Source organism: Agelaius phoeniceus, chromosome Z (genome assembly GCF_051311805.1).
Source record: "Agelaius phoeniceus isolate bAgePho1 chromosome Z, bAgePho1.hap1, whole genome shotgun sequence".
Taxonomy (NCBI): domain Eukaryota; kingdom Metazoa; phylum Chordata; class Aves; order Passeriformes; family Icteridae; genus Agelaius; species Agelaius phoeniceus.
In genome coordinates, this window is record NC_135303.1 from 17941192 (window position 1) to 17968772 (window position 27581).

Sequence of the window (27581 nt, forward strand, 5' to 3'; positions counted from 1 at the left end):
AGGTAAAATAACTATTTATGAATTAAAGCAACTCAGCCCATCAAAACCATTCTCCTCTCCCCTTACAAAACATATTCTGAATGGAAGAAATATATGGGTTTTCTGGGACAGGGTTTCAGTTTTCGTACCTTAGTTGAATTTTGCTTCAAGAAAGGAGAGTCAGCAGTGGATAAGTGTTGACAAAACTGAACTCTCTGAAGTCCAGAAGTGAGTTTTTGACAGATCAGAATGAAACATACGAGGGAAGGACACAAAGTATGATGTCAAGTACATCTTGGTATATGCAGGCCACACCTTCCCTCCCTTGAAGTAACCTCTTTCTCAAGCTCTTTTTCTTACAAGAATTAGGAAAATAGCTGAATTGTGACTTTTGAGGATTTGAAGTAGAAAGCTAGTGGAAAAGATGAAATGATAGAAAAAAAGATAGATTAGAATTCTGGTTGGGAAACTCCTACCCATAATGTTGACTACTCCAGATGTAATTCTTTCAAGTCTCTGAGGCACACTGACTTGTTAGTCAACTAATAAAGTGTATTTCATTTTATTGTTATTGTTTATAAAATACTAAATCTCCAGAGTACCTGAAACAGAACTGTTTTTTTAACAAATAGAAAAAATTTTAGAGGGATTTACAGATGAAAAATCCCTTATTAAACAGATATATAAAAGATGTTCTCATAAAGCTGGAACCAATATTTACTTCCTCTTAAATTCTGTCTGTAATTTAAAAGGTCCAAAATTTTTTTTTCATTTTTGACTTTTTTTTTAACTATTTGCACACTATCTCAGTGCAGCAGCTAGTGCACGTATGGAGAAATGTAGTCTTTTATTACTCCAGGTCCAAACATAAACAGGAAGTAGATAAATGTCTTGGCTTGAAAGACAGGTGCCTGCCAAGGAAGGTGGGAACCTCCCTTGGAATGGAGAATAGGACACCCCCTTGATCTGAATTAATATAACTTTGAAAGTAACAGTTCTTTACTAGTATGCTTGTGTATAACAAGGCAATCAAACAACAGCAATGGCAGCAACAACAACAACAAAAAAAATAAAGAATAAACCAGAAAACCCAGTAAAGTCTCTTCTTGCTGTTTAAGCACTTTCCCCTTGGTGCAGTTCCGGTCACAGCCGGCAGGGGCGCTGGTGGCTCCCGGTGGGCAGTGCAGGTGCGGTGATTCCCTCATGGCTGCAGGGGGCGCTGTGGTGCGAGCCCAGGGAGCACGCTGTAATGGCGGCTTGACCCAGACGGGAAGAGATGGAAGAAAAGCTTTGCTTCACAAACCCCCTGGGCCGGTAGCTCTCGGTGCCCCTCTGGATAGCAAAAGGAGCTATAACAGGAACCTTGGAAGCAGCAAGCTGTAATGGCAGGGAGGAGCAAAGTCCCAAAGTGGTAGATGAGACGTATCAGAAACTCTGCATCTGTAGCTGGAACCGCGATAGGCAGGCAGGGGGTGAAGGGCTACAGTGAAACAAAAAAGCCCCGGAGCAGTGGCGGAGGTACCGGGCAGACTAGCAGCAGCAGCCTGGCTCCTACACATGACAGGGAGAGGCTCCCTGGAAGGGGGAAAGGGCTGGGGGAGCCCGGGGTTTCCCCGGAGGCGCCTGAGCAGAATGTGAAGGGTCCTCTGTTTGGTGAGGTAGGGTGTTAATAAGGTCCCAGTATGAAGGCCACTCTTATGAACAGAGCTCCACTCATGGTAGAAGAAAGGTAGCAGGAGATGGAATCCTGCAGTGGTGATGAGTTCTCTCCACAGTGACTGCAGCCTCCTTCTCCTCCAAATGCTGAGAGCACAAGACAACAAGGAACTTCCCCAGAACCTTTTTTCCCAGACCAATCCTCACGGCATCTCTGCCCCTTAGAGAAAAACCCTCAGATAATAGGGGTGCAGCCAAGTGCCCTCCTCCCCTGAGAGTGGCAACTTCTTTTATTGCTCTTAAGCACCCGGTCGTTATTTTCTCCTAGAGACATTTAGGAGAAAATTCCCTAGGAGAAAGAAACAAAAGGACAATAAATATTGTCAACAATAAATATTAATGATACCCTGGGAATAATGTTTCTACTCCAGAAGTCCAAGAAGAATAATCAGAAAATCATTTCTTGATACTAATTTGTTGCCTACTCTCAGAATATTACAGTGAAACTTTATTATCTTGGCTGGACAGCTGGTGGCTTCTACAAGATCCATGATTTGAAGTCAATTGTAAAAGGGAAAAAGGAAAGTAAAAAAAAAACCATGGAAAAAAAAAGTCCAGGCTTTTAAAAGCCAAACCAGGGGCATAAATCAGGAGTTTACAATGGAAAAATAATTTCAAAAACTGTTTAGGTTTTTAGTTCCAGGTCACTTAAGAATAGCTTGTTAATAATTAAAAATGGTTCTGGGAATGTTTTTAAAGTACAGAGATTTATTATTTTAATGCTAACAAGTTTTCAATGAATCAGGAAATTTTTCTACAATGCAGTATCAGTACAGATTACACAGTGCAAAGGAAGCTGATTGGGATGTAGCTCTATTCCATAAGTGTGATTGTTTGGACTTTTTACATTTAAAACTAATGCTCTCATGAGGTTCCTGCTTTTCAAACCAGTTTTTACAGGTTAGAGAAAGACCACTTTTGCCTTACAAAAATGTTCTGTTAATTAGACTTGATATTTAGGTCAAATATTTCTACACTCTAATGAAGTGTATTCCCATGCTGTACCAAAATGTGTAGAAATGCTGAAATAATACTCACAAAATAAAATAAACTCAATGTTGTATAGAGTGCTAATATTAGCATATTATTTCCCATACTTTCTCAGCCTTATGTAATTTATTTATGATTTATTTTGCCTATGTTATGCTTTTCCAGAGAACACTCTTTTTATCAGTATATCTTGATTTGATATAGTCTGTGGCCTTCAAATTAGAAAAATCCTCCAGGAGAATTGGTGCACTAAGGATTCATGTCAGAGAAGTCACAAATATCCCTCAGTGCAGTGATTTCATTACTAATAAACTCATTTTTAGGTTTTACAGTTGAGATTCCCCCAAATGTAACTTGGAAGGCAAGAAAAGGAGGAAAGAGAAAAGATAGAAGATTTGCAAATAAAAGTATTGTCTTGGCATAGAATTTAATTTATTTAAACATATCAAGTGAAGAAATCTGTGAATTAATAATCTAATATTATTCTCAGTGTTATTAAAGTCAGGAAGAAGAAAATACATAAAGAAAGATATTCTGTAAATAAATAAACTCTGGAGTAGTCCGTGCAGATAAACAGTGCTTGAAAATGCATAGATAATACCAAGTTTGTAAAATTCTCTGTGAAAGTTGCACAACAAATTTATTTGACCAGTGAATAACAGAATTTTCATATACTGATGGCTACCAAGCTTTTTTAGCAAGAAATAGAAATTATACTGATGGAAAATGAATCAGTTGTTCTAACATAGTTTTGATTTTGTTATGGTGAACTGAAATTGTATTTATAGACATATTATTGGAAATTTAAGAAAATAATCTAAATGTTAAATTTTCCAAAGATAGTAGCATTAAGCTTCTGTAGCCCAATGCTTAATTAAACAAAGAGCAGATTGACTGGCACAGAAAAAAACCCCGAACTGGTAAGCTATCTTTGCTTTTTGCATTGACTTTCATACATTTGATAAGTTGTTTTTTTTTAATGATTTTAGAGACGGAGACTCATTTTCATTAAATTTGTTTGCCGTAATTATGGAAGGACTGTCACAATAACCATTACGTTTGATACATCTGTGTGTGTTCCTACTTCTCTCTGCCTCCCAGAATTTTCATTCCAGCCATGAGCGTTGGTGTTCCTTAGTTGTACATCTGGTACAGTGTTTCTGACAGCAACATCACTCCACAGGGACTGAATGTGCCATCTGTATGACACACTCAGTATCTAATGGTTTAAGAGCTAGAGAAACATAAACGCTTGAAAAAGTACATTTTCCTGGTTGCTATGTTTTTGGTCTTTAATGTACATTTTACCAACAAAGTATTTATTGCACAATGTTGCAGCCCTGTGCTCCTGTATTTCTAAGTATGGGAAAGGGGAGTGGACTTTAGCATCCAGTATGTCCTTGTTAAAACTAGCTGAAGGCAAAAGTAAAGAAGAGAAAGGTAAAAAACTCCTCACAAAACAGGACCACAAGAGGTAATAATCTCCTCAGCAGAAGAGCCGATTCTAATAGAAATGTGATGTGAAATTATTTTGTGAAGTGTGTGCAGATGTTCAGCACTGTCTATAAAACATGTAAGTGTTGCCTTAAGCTAAAGTAGTTAAAGGGATGATCCAACATTTCCCAAATAAAAACCATGAGATTCCTAATGAAAGTCACAATAAAATATGCTTTTTTAGACATTTTTTATGCCTAAAATAAAGACTTCTGCAAGATTTTTGCACTTGCTTGAACTTCACTGTGATTATGAAGTACTGAAGATGTAAAGAAACTTAAGTCAAACTGAGCCTAGTGAAACTATATGGGAAAGACTTTCTACATAAATCTAAATCCTTTTTTTTTTTTTTTTTTTGTAACACAAGGAGAAAACATCATTTATGAGGTTCTAGCCTTATAAAGGGGAAAACACTTGAATTCTAAGCAGAGAAAGAGAAGGGTCCCTGGAAGGTAGAAAGCTTTCAGATGGCCTTTCTGGGCTTTTGCTTATTTTTCTTCCCTTAAATTCCCACTGCTCAAAATGAAGAACCAGTTTTTATTCATTGTTTGCATTAAGGTTTATAGAGACATACTTGCTCCAGAAAAAGGCATATGCTCAAAGTGCCCATCATTTTTCTTAATATTCAAGATGAAGACTTCTAGTTAGAAATGCAGTTTGTATAGCAGCAGTCCCGGGCTATTTCATTTTTCTAATGACCCTGCCTGTGGCTTTTTTTCTCCTTCAGCCTTTATAGGCAATAAACCAAGGAACACTTCTTTTAAAGATGTATGCCTCATATGCTCTTGACTTTGTTCCATGGAGAGCAAAAAAATAACAGAACTGAAAAATTTCTCTAAAACAAGCTAGTGGAAAATTGCTTATGTGATAATTGGTAGTCAATATTATTATTGTTGCCCAGGTATTCATAATGTATGAAAAACACTAAAATAAAAATATAAGTGAGACATTCAATGACAAAATTGCCAGTCCAGGTTTGAAGTATTGTAACTCAGTGTTACATTTAGGATTTTTAGTGCTTATCCTAGATTTTGCCCATGCAGAGATAAATCTATTTAGGGAATTACATAGTGCAACACTTGTGTAGGCAAACTAATTTGAATATGACTACTGATGTAAAATTTTACATTAGCAAAACAACTGTAATTGCTCTTTATCTAGTTAATTTGTTTTATTTTTCAACTTTTATGTCAGATTGCTTTTGCTCCTTGGTATATTTATTCTGTGGTGTAATGATGAAATGGATTTTGAAAAACAATGAGTGATTCTGATCTAAACTGATGTTCTTTTTGGCAACACAATTTAACATGCCATGAAGGCAGAAGAATTTTGGTGTTCGATGTTCAGTCTGCAATAAAAGGCTTATTTAAATTTTCTTAAACACCTGAAAATAAAAGCAAATAAATCAAATTGAAGAATCTTTTTTTTCTTGGTTTTGCAGGTACTTAGAAAACATTGAGCTCACTGCAACATTTACTGGAAACAAAATTAAAACTAATAATTAGAACAGTTTATTTTTCCATCTTTAGCAGAGACCTTATAAAAGTGAGCACTTGACGGGGACATGTATATGTGATAAACTGTTTGATTAGTTTCTTCAGTGGCAGACATTCATGTTGATGCTGTGATCCTAACTTCTTTCTTCCTGTCCCTCTTCTTTTCTCCAAAATGAAGGACAAATGTGTATTGCATCGGTGTGCAGGGTAAGTAATTCCTATTTGGAATGAACTAATGTTCTCTTTAGAAGTTTATTGTTGCTCTCCTGTGTCATTTGCATTTCTGCTGTCATCAAAGGAACTGGGAACATAGAAATGTAACTGTTACCCGAGAAATGAAATTACTGTGTTGGCTGAGCAAAGACAGAACTGTTCATTCACCCTTTTAATGTGAAGGACAAACTAGAAGTCATGGTCTAGCTGTCTTTCTGTTGCATATATAAAGTGTCAGTATGTCATAGAGCTTTTTGCAAATGCAGAAAGGCTGGCTTTTGTAATGTCAGGAATAGAAGGAAAATTGCTTACCTTGTAATTTGATGAGGTTAATATTAGCATGAATGCACTTTGATTGGTCTAGAATAGAATAAAACATGAGGTTATCCAACTAGATTATTTTTTGTGTAAACCTTCCAATGCAGGACAGCCAATAGCAAAGAAATGACAGAAATGTGTCAAAGTCACAGAATAAATTGCTTCTGATCCCCAGCATCATCTCAGAATCTAAAAAGAGCCTTATCTTCAAAAACAACCAGCATGAATTTTGATGCAGAAGTATTGCTCATTATTTATCACAGCTAATGATCACTATACAGCATTCTCCACTACAACAGCGGCCTGGTACTGACTTAGTTGATTACATGCCAGAAGCCACACAGAGCTGACACAGCATGCCAGAACTGGGAGAGATACCTTTAGGTGCAATGCTGTCACATTGAAGCTAAACTATCCCCAGGGCTTGATCTAGCACTGGTCACTGGCAGTGTATTTTGTAGATATAATAGTTTATGTAGTTCTAGATAGTAGTTCTTGTATTTAGCTGTGTCAGCTCAGACTTGATACTGTGCCCTGTGCCATAGGCACACCCATGGAAATACTGAAGCTGAAAAACATCAGAAAAAACTCAAGGTCTTTGAAAGTTGATTCCAGCCATACTGACTCATCTGGTAAGTGTGTCTTGACTTGCCCCAGGACAACAAGCTTAGAGTATTTTCTGTCAGTGACCTGTGTGCGACAGAGGCAAAGAAGTAAGTATTTGTTGTGTTTCTATGCCCTTAGTTTATGTTGAAGAGAAGATCATAGCAAATTATAAACTCTGTTTCAATAATCGTATTTTAGGTGTGGCTTCTAGAGGTTGGAAGTTGAGAGGAAAATTTCACTGCAAGGTAGCAGCCTTTGTAGCCAACCCACAGAGTGGATTACTATCCTACAAGGAAGAGTAATGGATCTCAGGTATCTGTTACCTAAGATGTAACTTCTCATTGCTTACGGAACACGTGGGACATGACAGAGAAGCAGACTCCACATGACCATGAAAGACAAACAACAAGCAACTTTTTATTTTGTTGCTACTAGATTTATCCCTATCCAGATTAATACTACTCTTTCAGTGATGCATCTTTTTATGTTGTTTTACCAATCTGTCACAAACCTGGAAAGCTTCTTTATGAAATCATTCCATCACTTCTTCATATCCCCTCTGTTTTCTGGGATCTGTTGAAATAATTAGTAGACTTGCAGAAAGTTATTCCTTCATGTTGCTTGAAAATAGAACTCCAGGTCTTTGTGTTTGGTTAATGAAAAATTCTTCTAAAAATATTTGATGTTTAGGACTCAAGTATCATAACAAATTCTTCTGAAAATAGTATTCCTGTTAGAAGCTTCATCATTGTGTTCAAAAATCACTAACTTACTAGTTACTCAACATCAACTTACATATTGTGTGTATCACATGCATAAAGCAATGCTAAAGAGAGAATCAAAAAGAATAATCAAGGTGGAAGGGTGGGTAAGAAAAAAATCTGTACATTTATTCTTTGATTTCAGTATTTAAATGTTGGTAAACATTTGAGTTTAAAGTTTTTTAAACTTTTTGAGTTAAAAACATCAGAATATTTAATTCATTGGGTTTTTAGCAAGTTGCTAATGAATGTCTCCAAATTTGACTCCTATGTCCAATGAAATTAATCCCAAAACTCTTATGTGGGATTGTTGTCATATACATGAGTGAACAGCAGAAACTTTTCAAAATGAAGCCTTTTGTACTGATTGTACTGTTCTTTATATCAAAAAAATATAAAGCCTGCTCTTTATATCAAAACAGCAGATCTTGAGGGACAAAATCTTGTCAATCAGTGGTTTGCGAATCAATCTATTGAAATTGAAAATAAAAAAGGACACTTAATGTGAGCGGCAAAATAGTTTGATCCTAAAGTTCAGCCTAGAACCATATGTTGTTATATTTGCAAATTCTTTATTAGGGATGGCATGTTCTTGGATTGTTTTTTCTTTCTGTATGATCACAATGAGACTATGGAAAACAACTGACTGCGCAACTTACTGGCAGTATATTAAGAATGAATTTGATTCTCCTCAATCTGTGCTTATGAAATTTTCCTCTTCTCAATATGTAAGGGGAACAGATAAGATTTCAATCAAACACCATTTCTTATACAAACCAATGTCTACATTTGAGCATAATGTTTACACTATACCAATACTGACACAAAGAAATTGAATGAAATCTGTTTTTCTAGAATTAATGCTAATCAGCATGTCTCTGTATGTATATATACCAGCAGCCGATAGTGATTCTGCATATATATATGCGAAAATGAGTGTATTATTATTCATGTTACCTTGTTTTGAAAATTGCCTTACATTGTTTTACTAGGCAAAAATGGCACACAACCAGCATGTCCTGTATCAGTTGCTGAAGGCCTTGTGGTATCCCTGCTTAACCTTACAACCTATAAAGCTGGTAGGAGAAAATTTAACCCCAGACTGAACCACTATGGGTGGTTCCTTCTATAGAGAGGTTTGGGGGCTGGGTTTTCTTTCCTTCTCTTTCCTTGTTATTTGTGGAATCTTTTCCCCCTGAGTTGCTAAGAAGCACTGATGGTTGGGTTCTTGAGAGGTGGGGAGAGGGAACTCCTCTGGTTTTTGGATAGAAGCAGGTAAAAGGATGGGGGCTGGGGCAGTTATGGAGCTCTCTCTCTCTCACTGGGCTTTGGAGGAGGACAGTTGGACCAGCAGCCTGGGAAAAGAAATTCACTGCCACTGCCAGAAGCCAGCCGGGAGCTGCCTTTCTTCTTCTGCTGGGTCCTGCATCCCCTGCCCTGCTGGGATGTGCTGCAGTTTCCAGCTACTGCAGCGGAGCTTCTGATACACCTCATCCACCTCCCCAGGATTTCTGCTCATTCCTGCCGTTCCAGCTTGGTGCTCCTCAGAGTCCTGCGGAGGCACCGCGATCAACTGCCCCAGGGTGCTTTGTGAAGCAAAGCCTCTCTTCCAACCCTTCCCGTCTGGGCCAAGCCGCCATTACAGCGTGCTCCCCGGGCTCGCACCACAGCGCCCCCTGCAGCCATGAGGGAATCACTGCACCTGCGCTGCCCACCGGGAGCCACCAGCGCCCCTGCCGGCTGTGACCGGAACTGCACCAAGGGGAAAGTGGCTGCGGCCGAGGAGGGCGCCGTCACCGGGTTCTGGTTCTGGTTGTTGTCTGTGCCATAGTCATTGTTGTTTATTGCCTTGTTATACATACTCGTAAAGAACTGTTATCCCTGTTCTCATCTCTTTGCCTGAGAGCCCATTAATTTCAAAATTACAAAATTAGGGGGTTTACATTCTCCATTCCAAGGGAGACTCCTGCCTTTCAAACCAAACAAGAGGGAATAAAAGTTGGGAGCAAGTGTGGCAAATATGTATCTTAGAAAGAAATAAATCAGCTGAGAGGAATCTGTATGACTGATATAGAGACAAAATATCTGTCCCTTGCTGGTAACTTTACCTGCCTTCATTTTGTAGGATTGTAGGTGTTTAAAATCTAACATCCTCGACAGCCCAGGACAGAGTACAGTGTGCTCCTGAGAACAACTCAGTTATTCCTGAGAAAACACTTCTTCCAAGCTCCAAAAATTGGTCACTTTAAAAAGGCCTTCCAGTGCTTTGATAAAAGAAAGCGTATTAGATAATGTACTTGTCACTGTATTTCAACTGATTTTCCATTTGGCAGGGATAATGGGGATAATTGAAGCACTGCAATTTACTTCTTCATGAGAAAAAGTCTAGGGCACATGAAAAGCTGCAGTCATGTTCTAATGACAATTATCATTAGAATTGCATATATATGGCAACCATTCAGATTTTTAAAAATCTGCTACTTGCATATTACACTCAGAAAAATCAGTTCCTTTCTTCTGTTGGAAGTTCAAGATTTTGGTGCAGAATACAGTCAAAATGTTACCTATTTGAAAAAATTCATTGAGTTGTTGAGCTTTTATGTAGACCTGCTTTTTTCAGGTTTTTATTAATAGAGATACTAGAATTAAAGAGAGTCTTATTTGGATTAGTGTTCACCCTATGTCCAATCTGGTGTTATCTCTTAGTTGAGACATTATTCTGTTTTTCAGAGGTAATCAGAGGTAAAGATTAAAGTAGTAACAAGAGAAGGTGGACTTACATACTCCTCAGTAAAAAAAAAACCTTATCAAAATAAAACCTTCAAACTTCCAAAACATTGGCCGTACAAAAAAGAAAGACCTTGCTAAGTGTCCTTTCCATTTTCTCCCTTCTGAATGGATTATTTTTCTCATACTGACTTAGCATGAGACAAACTGGATTGAAAAGGTGGAACTGCTTGGAAAAACTGGGCTACAAACAAGGTAAAGTAACATTTTATCTTCTTGTCATTAAAACTAATTATAAGCATTAGTAAATACCATTCAATGAAATATCAGACACTGTCACTGAATTAGTTTGTCAGGACAAGATCTAAAACACTTTTATGTTTGCCTGTCATGTGTGCATATGAGAATTCTATGTCCTACTACAAATTGCAGCTGATTTTTTTTGGAAAGTGGAATCTGAAGTTTTCACAAATTTAATACTGGGAAACTCATAACACTGCCAAAGTTATTTTGCTCCCAGATTTCCCCCTTAAACAATGGTTTATTTTTTAATCGAAGAAGGAAGATATCAAGATGATCTATCATCTTGTGGGCCAGTCCTGATACATGCAGCAATGTGGCCCAAGTGATATTACAGTCACAAGGTCAAGCATGTCAGAAATGTAACCTGAAGAACACTGCTTCCCTTGTGATTGAAACACTAGATAACTAATTAATTTGCTGCCTAATATGCATTAAATTTTGGACAATTAGCCGCAGTGTGTTCTCTAACACTATCTGATAGTGTAATTACAATGACAAACAGTCAGGAAATACTTTTTATCTTTACAGTTAAATGTACAGAGAACTGCTCTATGAAATGAAGTCCCTATCAACACAGTCCATTATATATCTGGCTTTAATTCCTAAGGCATTTTTACTCAAGCTTTCCACAGGAATGTTGATTACCTCTAAATGTCCATCAGAACATGAAAAGAAGTTCAGCAATACCTACACCTTTGTATAAGGCTAATAATTTAGGTTAATGAATCTTATTTTCTCAGAATTTTGTTTGTTTTGGACAGTTTTATAAAATTTTGCAAACTGATAAAAATGGAACCAATTAAGAAAATTTCTTTCTGATGTCCAATGCGTCTTCATACAACATATGTCAATATTTGAAAAAAAAATTGCTTAGAAAACACTATTAATTTTTCATCTGTAGATCAATAAATTAATCTTCCCTATTGTTTTGTGGTTCTAAGGATATCTGGAATGACAAATACTGTACAGTACAAAGAGATCTGTCAGACCAGTATTTAAACACAAATTTTTCAATGGCATATGGAAAAAGAACACAATGAACAAAGAATCCCTTCATTAAACAAAAACTCTAAATACTGGGCTATCAAGTCTTTGTTAGCAAGGATTTTTATTTCTTTTACTTTAGAAGAATAGAAAAATAAATTCTCCTCATTGTATTTCATCAAGAAAAGCAATTAGGAGTTTACTGTTCCTATTCATGTATTCCGTTTGCAAGATCTACTTGCAAAGAGTTTCTGAATGAAAGTACAGCCACAGTACTAGTTAAACAAAGAACAAGAGGCAAGCCAATACATCTACGTTCAGCACATGAAAATCATGGCATAATTAATTTCCTTGAGAACACCCTGTTACAGAATACGGACATAACCACAGACTACTGCACATAACACATAATGAACAAAATTATTGACACAATTTTATACCAGGTCTTTTGCTGGTCATAGATTTTTATCATAGTTTTCATGCAGTTTTATAGAAAAAAATAGAGCTGAGTTTTATCTAGTATCTTCATGCATTTTCATCCTCTTTCATGCTATGAAAGACCTGTCAATTCAATGCTGTTTGGTGTGGACTCGAGTTGGTAGCAAGGAGTGAGTGTACTTTGAAGGAGTATTGTGCAGCTGTGATAAACAAGAAACAGAACAAGTGATCCAGTAAAAAATGTCAGAGACTGAATGTTATAATTTATGGCTTAAATATCTTCAGGAAGATTTTTGGCCTATTATAGCAAAACTGTATTACAAAACCGCAGAGAAATCACCACACCCTGAATAGGCCTTCTGATCTCCAGTAATCGTTGATGAAGATGAGAACACTTTCACAGGGGGATCAAGCTTAGCACCTTTGGGGTGGAGACCACACCTCAGGGCTCTCAGCTGCTGGGATTGAACAGACCCTCACACCAGAGGGTGGGGAAAGGAGAGGTTTTTGCGTGTGTGGTGAAAAAGCCTCTGGTCCCAGGCAGTTAACACCCATCCTCTGCACTGGAGACCAGCTCAGCTCTGAGGTCCCTTCACTCCAGGAAAAGCTGCATTCATGTAATGCGGAGGGGGTGTCACAGCCCATCAAAGGCCTGTCCCCCCAAAGGGGTCCCCAGACCCAGCATCAGAGCACTGCAAATGATCCAAGAGATCCACAGTGCTGCAAGGGACAGTGTCAAACTTGGCCTCCTCAAAGGAAGCAGCTGAGTGTTGCCACCTGGCCCAAATGTTCATTAATCCACAGAATTTTTGCTGCAGTGGAGTGGGGTGCAGGGGACTCTCGCCACCAAGAAAACCAGATGGAGGAGAGCAACAAGACATCTTTGGGACTCCCAGCAGGGTAATGTTTCCACATAACTTCACTCTCTCCCTGTTCCCCAAGCCCCCATGCACACCTCTTTTTCATTTTTTCTTTTTCTTTTTTTTCCACTTTTTGTCTTTTTTCTCTCTCTTTTTCTCTTTTTCTTTTTCCCTTCCTTCCTTTTTCTCTTTTCTGTCTCCTTTTTTCTTTTTCTTTTTCTTTTTCTTTTTCTTTTTCTTTTTCTTTTTCTTTTTCTTTTTCTTTTTCTTTTTCTTTTTCTTTTTCTTTTTCTTTTTCTTTTTCTTTTTCTTCTCTCTTGCTTTATCTTTCTTTCTCTTTGCCTCTTTTACTATGAAATAAAATATATCAATTTTTTGCACCAACATCTAACCTCGTTTTGTTTTTATCATGTTTGTTGGGTATATTTCAAACTTTTCTTGGTCCAGTCCATTTTATTCATGGAGGCTTTTTTCCTTTGGTCTTCTGTGTTAAACCAGTTCATAGCAAAGCAGAAGAGCAGGATGCATTGTCTATCATCTTATGTCTGGGTCAATGGAGATTCTTTATTTGTCATTGCAAGATAGAGGTTCTTAGACAGAATAGTTCGTCTTTTTTGGTGTCCAGTCAGGTCTTCACAAAGCCTCTGCTAGAGGTCTATAAATCTGGAAGCAAAGGCATTTCAAGCTTTGCACTGTTGCTCTATTCAGAATCAGTTGTTAAGCCATAGGAAAGAGGCAGAGAAAGAGAAAGTGGAAAACTGACTTTGGTCTTGAGAACACTAGTGTGTTTTAAATCCAGATTTCAGTTTAAGTAAATATGCTAACTTAAATGGACAGTTTAAGTAAATATGCTAACTTAAATGGACAGGATGCTTACATAAACAAATACAGACTTACAGGATGATGGTCTTTCTTGGAGATCAAAGTGATGGTGCTTATCTTTATTTGAAAAAGCCAGCACTCTTTAAATAAAACAAACCCACTTCCACTCATTTACCAGTAGTCTGGTATAGCAGGGCGGTCCCAACCAGAATTTTTCAAATGTTACATCCATCTATAAGAATGACTTGGAAGGATGATCTGGGAACCTTCAAGCCTGTCAGCTTGACCTCAATGTGGAGGAACATCATGGAGCAGATCATCTCAAGTGCCATCATGCAACATATACAGGACAGCCAGAAGGATCAGGCCTGGCCAACATGATTTTAGGAAAGGCAGATCTTGCTTGGCCAACCAAGCAATAACACAATGACCTGCTTAGTAGATGGGAGAAAGGGTATGGATGTTGTTTTGACTGTGAACTTTTGTGAAGTCTTTGACACCATTTCCCACATCATTCTGCTGGAGAAACTGGCTGTTTGTGGTGTCAACTGATGGACATTTTGCAGGTAAAGAACTGGCTGGATGGCCAGGCCCAGAGAGTGGTGGTGAATGGAGTTACACTCAGCTGTTGGCTGCCTTCCAGTAGTGTTTCCCAGAGCTCAGTGTTCTTCAATGGCTGAATGGCCAACCCTATTTAACACCTGTCATCTGGACAAGGGAATCGAGTGTACATTAAGTGAGTTTGCAAATGACACCAAGCTGGAGGACAGGAAGGTTCTACAGAGGAATGTGGACAACTTGGACATGTGGTCCAAGGCCAAAGGAGTGAGGTTCAACAAGGCCAAGTACTGGGTCTGGCCCTTGGGTCACAACAACCCTTGCAGTGCTAAAGGCTGGGGCAGAGTGTCTGGAAAACTGCCTGGTGGAAAAGGACCTGGGGGTTCTGGCAGATGGCAGACACATGCCAGCTCTGCCCAAGGGGCCAAGAAGGCCAAGAGTACCTGGCCTGTGTCAGCAAGAGAGGGGCAGCAGGGACAGGGCAGTGACCGTACCCTTGTGCGGGCACTGGTGAGACCACAACTCGAGCATTGTGTCCAGTCTGAGCCCTTCCATTCAGGAAGGACATTGAGGGGCTGGAGCATGTCCAGAGAAGGGAACAGAGCTGGAGAGAGGTCTGGAACCCAGGTCTGATGAGGAGCAGCTAAGGGAGCTAGGGGTGCTCAGATTGAAGAAAAGGAGGCCTTATTGCTTTTTACATCTACCTGGAAGGAGGGTATAGTGAGGCAGAGGTTGGGCTCTTCTCCCAGGCAATTAGCAAAAAGACAAGAGAAAATAGTGTCAAGGTATGTCAGAGGTCTAGGAAAGATATTAGGAAAGATTTCTTCAACCTTAACAATTCTCTATGACTCTTAAGTCCAATAAAAATCAAATGTATAGAAAGTTGTGTACTAAAAGGAAGTGAAAATTGTCTTAGTGTTTCCACAGTTCATATTATTAATCTATCAATTACAGAGGCTGCCAGTAGCAGTATAGTTATAATAAATAAAATAGGAAATTTGAAAATATATATAAGTAAACCAGAAAAACAGAGGAAATAGTTTTAGAAAGAACCAAGTTTTTGTTTTTGAGGCAAGGGCAGATGTAAACAAAAGTTATATTTGATACTGACAGATTTATAGCAACCTTAAGTAAAGTAAGGGATTTTTTTCTGCCCTAGATCTAGAAGGTCATGTTTTTCATCGGCAAAATAGGAAGGGCAAGGAAGGAGGCAAACTAACTCCAGGTGCCTCTCTGAGATAATGTCAGGTACAAAAGCAGGGTTCATCAATGATCACAATGTAGTTCCACTTTTTCCAGTGGAGAGCCCATTACCCTTCTGTGTTAGAGGACTGGATGTGGCAAGCATATGAAGTTCTGGAACTGTCTTCTACTGCTGGTGTTATCATTAGTCATCCATGGTCCCTAACAAATATGTTACATAGAAAATTCTTGTTTATCCTATTCTTTTTTCATCTCATCATGCTGACAGCTTCCTGTACCGCATCTGCTGATATGTTCTGACTGTGGATGTAGAGATATGGATAGATATATCCAATTTTTCTTATGTGCCTCTAATTTATATACTGATATTTACATCTTCAATAAAACATCAACAAGCAGCTACAAATGTGTTGAGAGGTATAAGAGATATGTATTCACTTATCCCTTGTATAAATAGATAAGTCACAGTAATGCAAAATATGATCCAGTACAGCTACCTATCTAAACTTTCAGGTCAGAAACAGACTACTGCAAAATTGCAGTGATAGCAATGAAATGCTGTTTTTTAAAAAATATCTATTGATGATGATGATACACAATGGATATAAAACTTTGCTAGTATTCTGCTGTGGAAGACAACTTTATTTTGAAATTAAAATTAAAAATTGCAATGAATAAATCAGGATAAAAAATATATTATTGTTATCATACTAGCTTTAACAAGGTTGAATCATATCAAGTTTAGAAAATATCTCTAATAAGAATATTTTGTTTGCTTAATCACCTTTCAGAAAAAAAGCCCTTCTGGACAGCATGACCTACTAACAGTGAATTACAGCTCTTGGGCTTCAGCTTCAGAATTGAACTTTCAACTAGCTGCAATGCCAAATAAAAAGCAAACATTGTTTGTGTATGACTTTTTAAAACTATGCTGAAGGTAGAGCTTCCTCTGTAGATTTGCACACTGAAAACAAAAGCAACACAGGAACAGGAGACATTTACCCTGGGGGCATTGTTACCATGAGAGATTTTAGAGTAATAGAAAAAACAGCTCTTCAGAACATCTAAGTCCTGTTCAAAAGGAAAGTAAAACGTTAATGATTGGTTGTATACCCTGTGAGGAAGTGTTTGGGGATAAAGCAGCTACACAAGCTAATAGTGAACAGATGTATGGAATTTCTTTTTTGATAGCTGACTGCCTAAAGAAGAAGATAAAAACTACTTTTTGTGCAAGAACTTCAGAATGCACTAAGCTATATTTTGGTGTTGCTGGTTGCATCACTTAAATCTATCAGTATCCACCTTGGAGACATGAACAAAATCAATGTTAGTTCCCTCAGAGTTAGCATTTATTTGGAGCTGTAGTGCATTTTGAAGTGAATCTCTCAATCATTTCTAGTTACTGAGAGTTGTTTCAATTCACAGAACTTTGGTGTGCCTAAAGTAATTTCTTAAAGAAACCCCTGAAACTGCAAACCTTCCAGGTGTGCACCAGATGTGTTCCAGTGTTTCACTGTCATTTGAGGATTTGACTGGTTTTTTTGCTACACTTAATATGGTGTGTTGTACCAGGAGACCAGACTAAATGTGTCTGAAGAAAAGGCCCTGAACTGTAAATAATGTAGTTGTTGGGGCAGGCACCAGCTGCTTCAACATACTGATCTCCTTCAATTTCACTGAAGTAATGTAAACGTAACACAGCACCCCAGGATTACTCAAGACAGGTCTAGGTAACCAAACAAATCAGGAAGTAAACTATAGATTGAGGTAAAGTTAAAATTTCTGTCATTAATAACATCCAAAGTTATTAATCACTTTAACATTTTGGGGATGGTCACATTCACTCCTTGCAATCGCAAAATGAGCTTGAAGATCGCAAATCAGAAATAAATTAATGGAATCAAGACTGAGTAGCTGAAGAATATATTTAATATGTTAGCCTCAATACTTTAGAATGGCATAAATATTATTACTCTATGATAAATTCGCTGCTGCATTTTAGGTAATATTTCAATTTTAGAGTAGTGGCCACAGAGATTAGAAGACTTTATGCCAGAAAAACTTTAGTGTAGTTGGTGATTCTGCATCCTGGTAATGAACAACACATGCCTAAATTTGGTACTTTTAGGAGTGAGAACATATTTGGGCTGTTTAAATAGTTAGGATTGACTCTTTCATCATCCAGTGTCAAATGCAGTTACATTTTGTGAAGTGGATCAGGGCCTCCTGAAATGGGAACTGAGACCACCAATACCATTATATTCAAATGGGAAGCAGTCATCAGATAGTAACAATTTTGACAACTGCCAATGAATATGAAAAGATTTACATGTGCTAAACTGTCTGACATTATTAATCTTTTGAGCCATCATGTCTCAGAAGTGGCTTCATTGTAGCTTTAACAATATTAGTTCTGTACCAAGCTAAAGATCTTTATTTCTGTTAGCTGAGATCATATACATTTTCAGGATTTAATTTTCAGTATGAGTAGTCTTTTTTGTTTTGCTTTGTTTTTCTTTTTTCAGAAAACAGGTTTAAGCACAGCTGTGAAGAGAACAGTGTCATGAAAGAAAATAGATTATTTTCCTAAAATCAAGAATTAGAATCCTTCCAATAGGAGTGGAGAAGGGTAGTATAGTTCTCCTAGTATTTTCTGTTTAATTTTTTTTCTATGTTTTCAAGAAGGTGGTTTTAATTAGAGGGGGAGACTGTAAGGACTAAGATCTCTACCTTATGAACTTGCTATCAACAGAAATAAGAGTTAAGTCTTTCTGAAATAAAAATTGTAATTTGTTCCACATTAATGGGGAGAAAGATATGATTATGACACAACGTTCACAGATTGAATTAGTGACAGATTAATGAAGAGAAAAAGAAATGCATTGTGGGAATCATGAACCCATGACAGCTATGTCATCCTTTTTGGAAAACTTACAAATTATGTCTTCCCAGGAGACTAGAATAAGATTGTGATTAGCTCAGCATTGCTTTTCTTTTCCCCACTATTGTCTTTAAAATAATTAAATAATAACGCTGAATCCCATAGAATGTCCTTTAATGTTTAACTACCTGAAGCTATTCACTAAGCTGCTCCTTTAAAGGATGCTGAAAAGATCTGCACAATTGTGGAGTAGTACAGTGATATTTCTCTCCCACATCAATACCATTTAGGTCTGCTTAGAGTACATACCATATATTTTATTAGGGACAGAATTTTTAATCTGGTCAGATCCTTCTATGTATGCAGAAATGCATTTTTGCCAGTAAGACTTCAAATCTTGCTCATGTTCTCAATGATAAAAATTGACACAGTTATTGTTTAGTTATGAGAGTTGTAAATATTCTGCTCTTTGCTAGAGTGATTTTGTTTCATTAGCATATATAAAAAATAAAGCATAATAAGGCAATATTGCATGGTATGTATTTACCTTACTGTTACAAAAATCTGAGAATTTGTGGGAGTTAGTGAGAAAAAATCAGTGAATGAATGAAGAAACAGCATCAGATTCCTTTTTGTAATGGGTGCTTCAGTGAAACCAACTTTTCCCAATTGGCTTAGTAGCTTGCATACTAGATTGAAGGGGATTTTTTTAGGCACTAGTCTTTCTTTGAAGACTAGTGCCTGAACAAGTATCATTATATTAGTCAGAATCTTATCTAGATGCTAACAAACAAAACAAACTGTGAATACAAAGGCAAAAGAAAATGCCTTCTTTAGGAAGTTTGGAAACAAGTAAGTAAGATAAGAGACTGAAATATTCTAAGTAATCCTGCAAGATTCTTAGTAGATTTCAGGTAACTGCATAAATAATACAAGCTTGTTGTACTATTTTAATATTTGCCTCTCCTACCACACAGAGTCACTAAGACAACTGAAAGATCTCTCTTCATCAAGGCCGTTTTTTTGTATCCCATTATGATGTGGCCAATAAGGTAGACAAACAGAGGAGATTTTAGGCTTTTATTTGAAGTCATTTTTTGGCCTAGTAAGACCTGAGTAGAAAACAGTTCAAATTTTACAGGGGTCCTTACACATCTGATGCAGAGGGCAATGAAAACACATTGAATATCCAGAAGCCATACACAGACAAAAGTATTAATTATAGCAACTTTTGTATCTGTACAACTTGAAAATAAGGTAAGCCTACTTTAATAACATTTTTTTGCATGAAAGTTCATTACTTTGATGGCAGCAGAGACAGACTGCTATGTAATAGCATGTCATGCTGACTCAGATTACTGGAAATTAATGATTTTAAAGCACACATTTTTTCCATGAAAAAAAAAATCTATTTTTGTGTGCCTAAAATTTAATATTTCCATTCAAACCAGAGGTGGACATATTTCAGAAGATGTAGGTATTACAGACTTTATCATTTTAATGTATACAAAAGTAGCTAGGAGGTTTTATCTGCTGATTTTTATAACCAATGCTGGAAATTTTATTATTATCAATTTAAAAAGTTCACTACCAGCTAGGTTCCTGATTTCAGAAATCGTGCTGTGTTTAAAAAATAAGGCCTGTGTTGTATTTTTAGAGGACAGTACTGATCAGCAGTGGTAATATGCTAGTGTTGGATTGAACTAAATCTGCAATAACAATTATGTAAAAGCTTTTGTATAATTTCTGTGCAGATTTGTCTAGTTATAAGGTAAAGTTTCACTTTAAAAAAAGTTCAAGTAATTTACAAATTATGATAAAACAGTATTCTGACAAAGGATTTAGTATTCACATCATCCTAGATGATGTAGTGTGAACTTAACACATCATCTTAAACACTCAAGATAATCAAAGCACTTAAACTGCTTTATGATGGCATAAGTGCTTAAATTGCGTAAAACTCTCAGAGTAGTGTATGGTTTTAAGGCACATTAAGTCCTCTGGTGCCATAATTGCCTAAATCGCCTCAGATTTTTCAAATGACATAAACTTACAAATCATCTTAAATAATATTTGGGGTGGCATAAGGTCCTCAACTACTCTATGGAGGTATAAATATTGAAATTGCTTGTAGACTACTTTGACAAATGTTTGCTTTTGAATTTATGTAACATCTTAGAAAATGCTTGGTCATGAAGAGAATACTAAGGATCTAATCCTGATGATGCATTATATGCCATACCATAGCTAGAAATTCTTTAGTCATATTTCAGGATGCCGTAGACACTTGCTGAAGTGCATTTTTAAAAAAACCTGTCCAGAATTGTGCATTATAACTCCTGTGTCTGCCTCTTACTGCAGCAGCCAGTCTTTGCTGAACAGCCCAATCACATAAGACCATGATACTTGGCGACATCAGTTTCACCTGCAGTAAAACCACTTTGCATTTCCACGTGTAGGGAAGGAAACTTACCTGTGCACCCAGAATCTACAGGTCATCCCAGAGGTGAGCAGAGGTTTGTGGCAAATGAAGAAAGAAGGATGAAAGATCTTGTGCCCCCTTTACAGGGGTGCCAGGTAGGCTACCCATTTTTCTCTTATTTGGTATGAATTCTGAGTGGTTCCTCAAAATGCAGCTGCTGTGGTTGTAACTGCCAATCCTCCCCTGGCAGCACTCCAAGACTGCTCTTGTGTTCTGTCATCACAAGGACCTGTACACAAAGGGAAATGAACCCCTGATGCCCTTTTAGTACTCTCAGTGTTTCTTCTTGTAACAAAGCACAACTTGTCAGACCAAGTCTCTAAGTGTGGATGAAGTTGCTCTAATAAAAAAAAAATAGAATTTTTATGTTCTTTGGAAGAGGGTGAGGTGAAAGAAATAAAAAGTCAATAGAACATAGGGTTTCTTCCATTTCATGATTTTGGGCTCAATGGTGAGCTTGTGAATGAGGAATCAGACCTTTTATCCTTGAACAAAGAAAATAAATGTCTTTGTTGAAGGATTTACGGTTTCATTATTTGTCCTTGTTTTGTTACCAAATGCAAATGATCCTGTTCTAAGTGAGATGTCCTTGGTTATGATTTCTACAGCACCTCTTTACATATTAAAGTTCTCTTCCTGCATATATACAACATGGATGACTTTGTTCCCATAAGGATAAGCTTGATTCAGTAAAGTACAATTCCTGCCATTGTGAATCAGCATGTATAATCTGAAGGTGATTTTTAACTTACATGAAAGAAGCCTGAAAATGTATTTGGATTGTAATCTCCTATCTGAGGATGAACCCTCCTAGGCTTTATTTTATTGACAGCAAAGGAGGACCAAAATATCTTGATCATAAAGAGGCACTATTTTTGAACTCTATTTTGATAATTTAATAAAACATATACTAATTGAAAGGAGATAAAGCTGTGCAAAGACCAGTAAAATTCTGTTCTCCAGAAGAGTGGGTTATTCTAGTTGAACTTAGGCACTGACCTAAGAAAGTAGTGACCCTTAATTGCTCCTCCTTAGGAGCAGCTCAGAGAGGTGTTGCAACTCAGGAACAACTAGACTGTACTGGTATCAAATGATCGCCTACCCCTGCCAACTCATTATAAGACAGTTCTGGTTTCTGGGAATTTTAAGGTGAAGTTCTGAGATCATATATAGTATGGCAAAGAGCAATGTTCCATGTCCCTCCCTGTTATGGGTCTGCTGTCTGGATTTGCAAGGGGTGTGGTGGGGTTTGTATGTGTATGTACATTTTTTCTCTATATTCTGCCATTGGTTTTGGATATTCCTTCCTTTTAAGTCTAAGTTTTCCAGTTGGCTTCTTGACAGACCATCTTAACTACACTGACTTTGTAACAGACAATATAATTCTTTTAATACATTATTGTGGATTAATTTGAAGTCTGCTCTAAAATATTATCTGTACCAGATACTTTCAGATATAACAGTTAATACACCAGTTAGGTAACAGTGAATACACCAGATGGTTCTGCTTAGATTTTCCTCACATATCATTTTACCTTATTAGAAATATTAGAAAAAATGCGACAAAATGTATAGGATAATATTTAACACTGGGGAATCAAAGAAGCTGACTTTTACAATGACTGCCAGTACATTAGCAAAAATTTAGGGTACTAAAGAGATATCATTTATACTTTTGGTGAGTGGGTGCTATTCAACCCCTTTCAGCTAAATTAAAGACATTCTGCTTGATTCATTGATTTTCCAGTTGGCTGAAGAAACAAAATAGGTTTATGTTAGCAAATTTAATTTGTTGAGAATTTTTTTACTGAAGGAAATAATCAGTTTTGGTTGAAATAAACATTTCTTTTTGTCTTGGAGCATTTCTAAAAATAAGAAAATGAAGTGCCACTCTTAAAATCAATCACTATGTAATCAGTTCAGGGAGACTACCCTAAATTAAATCCAAGTGAATGTAATGAAAGGAATGTGAAATTTTCAAGGGATGCTCACTTATATTGAGCATCCAATCAGCCTTCTCCTAAAAAAGTGATGTTGCAAGTGGTGATATGAATGGTTTAAGCAAGTGAGTGAATTAAAATAACACTGTCCTTAACTCTTGCTAATAACTCTCAAAGGTGTTTGGGTGTTGCTCCAAATAGTTCGCTCATGCTGTTCAGAAAAATAGGGGGGAAACCAGAGCATGGCCAGCACACAAACTGACTGTGGCTAAAATTTATCATGTGGTTTTGCTACCCTGCTGACCTTCATTATAAGGCTAAGGAAACAGTGCACACTCTAACAGCTACATAACTGAAGTCTAGTAAATTGTTATTTGCCACAATTGTAATACTTATGAAACTCTCTGCTTCTTTTAATTCAAAACAAGTTTGAGTGTGGTAGTTGTCATTTTTGTGGAAGTTACAAGGAACACCCTATACAGCCATGAAAGTTAAGTACACTTTTATGAAACTGTTCACACAATTTAGGGAAGACAGTTTGCCCACAGGAACAGAAATCGCATGAGAACAGGCAAAGAATATTTGAGGACATTTCAGTTCAGACTTCAGTGTGCAAATTGTCTGAGCATCCCCTAGATTAGAATGGGGCTTGCTGCCATTGTGAGAAAAAGGCATTCAAAATGACAAATGAAGTTGTAGATTTCCTGGAAGAGCATCTGTCATGATGTTTGTGTTAGTTTTGCGTGGGTTGTTTTTTGTTTGTTAGTTGGTTTGGTTTGGGGTTTTTGAGTTTTGTTTGTTTGTTTTTTGAGTAGCTATTTAAATTTTCAAATGAATGTGAGCTGTAACATTATGTATGTTATAAATCAGATGCTATGATTTGTACTATTGTACAAAGTGTTTTTTCCATTCACCATTACAAGGGAGCAGTAGTATCTGCCAACCAAGGATTAAAAATCTCTAAAAACAAACATATTAATCTTATTGTTTTCACAGTAAGTTGTTGCAGAGGAATAGTTTTCTTGTTCTAGGGAACATGTCCCCAAGGAGTCATCTGCTCAACAGGGAATAAAGAGCTTCTCCCAAAGTAGCAAAGCACAAAGAGAAAGGAACAGCAGGGAAAGCAGGCATTTTCCACTGAATTTAAACTGCAGTGTCACCAAAATCAGGACCTTTAAGCGCACTGCAGGAACACACTGCTTATTATTTATGTACCCAAGATTCATAAGAATCTCTCAAGCATAATTAGTATCCCTTTTCTGAAGTCCAGTATGATCTCCACAGGAGTCTGAAGTGTGTTAATTTTAGATCTGCATGTCTTGCTGTTTTATAAACTTGTCCTCCATATGTTATAACATTCACATTCACAGTACATTGCTAGTGTCATTTTCCCATTTTCTTTTGAGCTTTATGGTATATTGGGGTTTGCATTTAATAACTAGTTATGTGCTGAGGGGGATTGATGTGGTTTATGTTTTATGAGTTTCAGTGGATTATTAAGGATGAATTCATGTGGGGGTGGATGAGTTCTTCCATCTATATATATATATATAATTCTTCTTGCTTTAGGGTTCTTTACAGAGTGCAGTTGTAAAACCTGGAAAGAATTCATCACAGTTTCACTGATGGTGATTTTGCTTCACAGTTCCTGTCTGAATTTTCTGTCTCTGCTAGGATGTGCAGATCTTAAAATACAGTGCATTTATTTTCTGAACATAGGCTCTTTTTTATCTTGTCTTCTCTCAGTTACCTTTTTTGTTTTAACTCTTGGTTTTGGTTTTGCTTGTTTTAGCAATATTTCTCTTTCCTTTATATTGTACTGAAGCTCTACAGAGAATACTGCTGACACACTAGGAGATCTGCAAGCAATCTCACCAGTACTTCCTGTAGAATTAAGGTCATTTTGAAGTCCATAATAACTGTAGTGACACTAAACAAAGACTTGTAACATTTTCAGGGGCTATGTTACTTGTATTGATGACATTGAAGGAGTGAGACCCTTCTCTCTATTGTAAAAGAAAACAAGAACACTGTGCAAATAACAAGATTCAGGATTCATTGGCATTTAAAATCTTAATGCATTTTAAGTTATACATAATTTACTTTCTAAGGCAAAAAATTAAGGTATTACTACTTCTGAAGCCTCAGAGAAAACTGCAAGTAGGATTAAGTAAATCCTTAGGCAAATCCAAGCCCCTTTAGGTCCTGGGAAAAATTTTCAAAGGAACTTCCTTGCTAGCAATAGAAAGGTGCAAGCAGGACAGTTGTGCCAGCTTTCTCTAGCTAGCAGGAACACCAACTAAATTGAAGAAGAATCAGCAAGGTGTCACTATGCACCTGCAAGTTGAATATGGAGCCAGGTATCCTGGAGGAATTAGTTTCCTGAATACCAGTACTCACAGAATCTTACCACAGCACTTCACTGTGCTAAACCAGCAGTGCTGTGCTACACTGACACATTCATTTTGCTGTACAGACTTTATATGACATGTCAAGAGATGAAGGATTGATACTGCCAGCAGCAGACACATTCTTTTACTGTTCACCAGCCCTGAAGTAGAAATTTCTTGCTCCAGCCCTTTTCGTAGTCTGTTACCTTAATACAGCTAGACAGGCTGGGCTGTAGCTTTAACCTTCCAAGACTAATTTCAGCAGATGGATCCACATGTGGCCAGTGAACATAGATGAAAATTGTTGCTAATAAAGCAAACCCTGTAAAATTCACCTTTTTACTGTTTCAATACTTTGCTCTTAGTTCACTTGCCACAACATACATTTAGTGAAATATTGCCACAAGCCAACATATTACAGCTTATTTTATTATTGAAAACTCATTGAAAAAAGATGTTAGACACAGTCCAAACCATTGCAAGATGCTACTGAATTATTCTCTTATAAACTGGAGCAGGTTCACAGTACATTTTGTTGCAGAGGATACAGTAACTCCTAAGAGAATCTATCAAGAACACTTTCCTTTTACATAAGCCTTACTTTCTTTAAAATTATTTTTAATTATTAGAGAATTGAAGTTTCAAAAAATAAAAGACAAAAACTGTATTTAAACATGTATGATAACTAACATATTTGACCCTTCATAAACAGGAGTCTTCTTCAAACTATAGGACATATTTAATGGCACTTTTTTTTTTATACAATACAAAATAAAAATGTAGCCCAAAATATTTGGCTCAACAAAAGACACTTGACTAAAAATCACTTTGGATGAGAATATCACTAATATTAAAGAAGTTACAGTTATTGCTTTAGTATATCTAATGTGAAGTGGTTCACAGTTATAAATCAGTTTGTCTTCACAGTAATTAATACTTTCAGCTTCTACAGTCCATTTGCTATCTGCTTAAATTTTCATGAATCTCAGATCATTCTACCTTCAAATGGACAATCTGATTTCTTAAACAGAGAAACTAATATCCCCTTAAGCACTATCTGCCATGATGAGCTTTTCATAGACTTCTTCTCTAATTCTTAGTACTGAATAAAGAGCAAAAAGAATAAATAAAGAAGGTAAAGAAAGCACATAAAGAAAAATCTTGAAAAACAGCAATGATAGTGACTACCATATGGCTGAAAAGTTTAAAAATTTTTATTTCTGTAAGAAATTATGAGCTGATCTGGGAGAGAAAACAAATTCACAATAATGTATTTTATGTGTTCCCTCCAGAGCATTTGCTTTAATATTTACAATAATGATTGTATGGCTTACCAGCAACAGTTATATTTGCCAACAACAATCATATAACAACAACTGGATTATTTCGGTGTAGCACCTTTTTGTTAATGACTATGTCACATAATACCTCTGTTATTACATGGAAAAAATGTAAAATATCATCCTTCACCATATTTCTGCAGAAAGTTTTCATTCATAACTATGCAATATTGCTGAAGTAAAGAGAAAGTCTGGGCATGTATTTCAACACAAATTTCTTTGGTTACAGTAATGCTGTTCACACATCATAAGTAACTAGACTTGATAGACTTTCTCCATGATTACTGTGGCTTGAGGTGCTATTGCTGTGAGTTTGCTCAAATTCCTTCCTGTTACACTTCCTTCAAATTCTTTCCCCATTGCTCTTCTGGTGAACATATATTACTTTTTGAACTCTTGAATTTCCAGTTACTCTCTCTCTCTCTCAGAAACAGACCAGAAAGGCTTTTTTTCAATTTAATTTATTTGCAGCTAATTTCCATGGAACTTCATGTGCATTCTCAGCATTTCCCAGAGGTCTGCACTCTTTTGCAGAAATGGGATGTTCCTTGAGCTCTAACCACTATTTACATTGTTTGCAAGAACATCTATCATCCCAGATGTCAGAAGTATGGGGCATACACAAAAACGTGAGGGTGCCTAAATCAGCTGGTATAGCCTATACAGCAACACTAATGAAATACTGGATTGATGATATGTCCGTGCAGCCAATTAGTGGGACGAAAAGGTTTGACAGATAGATTAAATGCGCTTTGATTTTAAAACAGTTTCTGTTATATCAAATATAAAAAGAACTTTTCAAAACACTAAATATTTCAATGATCTATTATCTCTCCACTGATTATCAAGTAAAGGATTTCTGTGCATACTTTCATCTTGTTGCCCAAAATATTAATTAAGTGTATTTACTTATGGTTCTTTCACAGCCTTGACAGCAACTTGAAGTATTATAGAAGGAATGTGCAATTCAATTGCTAACTCTCAAGCACCAGTGGCTTTGTAGCAGTAATGTGGGAAGAAAAATTTGTCCTACTAGCCTGATGATTGATATTAAACACATTTCTGAAATTCTTCTCTTTT